Source organism: Aulonocara sp. 'chitande type north' Nkhata Bay, linkage group LG11 (genome assembly GCF_057382095.1).
Source record: "Aulonocara sp. 'chitande type north' Nkhata Bay isolate Kocher_YH1m ecotype deep benthic linkage group LG11, A_spYH_male_GT1.1, whole genome shotgun sequence".
NCBI lineage: Eukaryota > Metazoa > Chordata > Actinopteri > Cichliformes > Cichlidae > Aulonocara > Aulonocara sp. 'chitande type north' Nkhata Bay.
The window spans coordinates 12,757,673-12,761,157 of NC_141354.1; positions in this window are offsets into that span (position 1 = coordinate 12,757,673).

Below are 3,485 nucleotides of genomic sequence, written 5' to 3' on the forward strand. Positions count from 1 at the left end.
ACCGATTGTATCTGCATTTTGATATTGTCACCACCTTCATCACCAGAATGTAAGCAATCTGGTTTTTAAGAACTGCACCCACATAAACAAGAAGGATCATATGTTCTGTAACTAAATCAGTGGTAAATCAGCATCTGAACTTTGGAAAAGTCTATATACATTTTTTTAATCATGAATAGTAGACTAGTATGTTCTGAAATAATGAAAGGCTAGGCTATCACTTGAATCAGAACCTAAGCTCCCCTCAGTCATTCTCCTCTCTTGTTCTCCAAGTCCATTTTGTTTCATCTTTGAACCACTGGAGTGTGCAGTGTTCAGTTTTCAGCATGTCATAAACCACATGATAACCTGATAACCTACTGCCATTTTCAAATTGCTGTGAAGCTCAACATAACATATTGTACATGTATAAGTTGAGAAAGCACTTAGGAAACAGTAGGAAAGAAAAACTCCCTTTTAACAGGAAGAAGCCTCTGGCAGAATAAGGCTCAGGGAGGGGCGGCCATCTGCTCGGGGGTGAGGGGAAGGAGACAGGACAAAAGGCAATCATGGGCAATTCATGACCATCCTAATGATGCAGCGAATTAAAATACAAAATATACACATCTATCACACCGAAAAGCCCTTTTTAACTGTTAGTGGTTCTATCTTAAACTGAACAGTCTTTGCAATGATGAATATGCATGATTTTGGATTGCACATATAACAAATAATGAACTTGAAATTAATTTTAAAAAGCACAAATATCCTAACATATATATAATATGTTCCTTCCCCCAAAAGACAATAAGAACGAAAATTGTAAATTTAAAGACTCTTGTTCAGACTCCTCTATGTGGATGATTATGTGGTTCAGGAGCTTTTGAAATTACTCTTGCAGGTGTAGTCTTTGTTTTGTGTCCCTCGGCATGCATTTCCATTGTGTGTTCTACTTCCTGCCACTGGGGTCATCAAAGTTGAAAATTGTATAGCATTAAAGTATAGGCTTTCCACTGCTGTGTATCCCCCTTTTCCCTTATTGTGAATTTAACTGGGATTGGCAAACAGCCCAAAATGAATCGGGCTGGTTCATTACTTTGCCTGTGATTGACAATTCGGGGCAATGCTTCTGGCTGAAATGTGACCTCAAAGCACGAGCTCGCCCTCTACAGCAACAGCAGCCAATATAATGACTACAGCAGTGTGCACTATGATAGCCTGTGGGAAGACAGATACAGCATTTGTCAGTTCTCATAACACTGTTTTGTCATATTTAAAGGCAGCAAAACTTCACCTACCTCTATATGGAGAAGGCAAACAGCCATAGGGATGTTAGAAAATTATTTGATTTTCTCTCTGCTGTTGTTGAGTGATGTGTGAGTATATAACCATAGGCATTTATGTGCTTTTTTGTGCAGAGGAGTTTTTTTGTTTCCTGTTCTCATGCTGTCCTCCCAGGAGCCCAGCATGAGTAGAGGTCTCTTTTTTTCCTCTTGTACTTTCCCATTGTAGTGTATATTTTAGTGTTTTTTTTCTGTAATGCTACCGATCTCCGACCTGTATCCCCATGTCATGTCTGTGTTGTGTGTGTAAGGTCGGGGGGGGGGGTCCTATTTCACTGCAGGGCAACCTGCACGTGGCGATTAAAGCCTTGATTGATTGATTGACATTATAAAAGATGGGTCCAGCTTCTAGGTCTAAAGTGCCTAACTGGGTTGAAACTTGTAACTGGTAGGTTGTTAGCCAAAGAGGTAGCAGTTTTACAGATGGGTGACATGACAGTAGCTACGTCCATCTTTAACATTCCAAATAGCTGTCTTCTAATTTCAGCTTATAGAAAAAAACATCGTTTCATAGTTATATCACAACTAGACTTGTAAGGTTTTCACCGTGTGTGTGTGTGTGTGTGTGTGTGTGTGTGTGTGTGTGTGTGTGTGTGTGTGTGTGTGTGTGCGGGCCATCATTGCAAAAAGGTCCCAGAAACACCTGTCATGTGCAATCAACACAAGTAAGCAATCATTACATTCTGACAAAACCTCACCCTCTGTTTCCCAATAATTGTGTTACCACTGCTCGCTGCAAACTGTAGTGTGCTGGTGTCTCGGGATGTGTTGATTTGATTCCTTTTTTTTTGTTTTTTGTTTTGTTTTGGGGGATTTTTTTTAGTCCACAATAGCACCTTGCTCTTCTTTTAGCTTTTATTAACCTGCCTGGTAAAAGTATCCTATGGCTTGTGTGTTGTCCATACCCCTTCAATATATGTCTGGCAAGTCTCTGCAGCCAATATTGCTATGAACAGAGCTTTCCCTGCAGCATAAAATGGTTTAAATCAAAGTGCTTGATCATTTACTGCTCTGATTTGGTGTAATGTTTCTGATAAATCTATCTATTTTCTCCAAAAGATATCTCGTTGTAATATTAAAAATATTGTGGACACTATTGACACAACAGTAAAAGAACAGTAAAAGAGCATCAAAGTCAATACAGACCTCATTACTGAAGTGTCCAACCTTTGATGATTGGTTATTGTGGAAAAACTCTTACTATAAAAGCAATATCATTGAAGGACGATGGGAAGGCAGGAGAAGAAAGGACAGAAAGGACATTTCCAAGTTAGCAAACATCCATCAGTACCCAGAGTTAAGTAAAAGAAAATCATGATGAATTTGGTAAAACTGCAATTCCTCTCCCAAGAACAGCATCGTTTCCACTAAACATCATGGCAGCATTATGCTTCTGTGCAACTTATTATCAATTGATATGTTCCCCAAGAGACCTGTGACATGACCGTCATCTGAAGCTTAACACATACACATTTTTGTCTTAAAAAAACAATTCTGGGGCTGAACTTGAAAAAAAAAGGTCCATATAACATCCCTGAATGTCTTTGGCCTGTTTGTGAAAAGAAATGGAGAGGGCTTGCCTTTCATAATATATTTGGTGGCAAAGTTAGTAACACAGCAGAGGTCAGTATTTAAAGTTAGTTGTTTTCTTCTCTTATTGATTTATGTTGCATCAAAATGAAATAGTACTATACTTGAAATCATAGCAGTCACACGTGATATAATGTAAGTTACCGATGCTGGGTCTTGTCAGTGACAGTCTAGTCTTACTCAGGTCAGATAAAATTACTTCCTTGACTCTATAAATACTGACAATAATGACCGGCCTTATTTCATTTGGTTCTGCATTGGTCTCCAGTCTAGTTTGAGAAGGCAAACTCTACCTGTCCTAAATGTCACTGCCATGACATTTCACTGAGAAGTTAAAGCCATTAGAGCCGAAGCAAGGTGAGGAGAGACATTTCTCAAATGAAATGGAATCTGGTTTTGAAAGTGAACCATGGGCTGTCACTGGAGTTATTAATGTCGACACACCTCCAGAAGGCTCCACTGTGACTTAGGGCATCTAAAATCCCTCCTTGCACTATGAAAGTCACGATGCCAGTGCCTTTATGTGGGCTCCAAACTTTTTACAACTCTTTCAGCTGGTTAAGGTCGCTACAC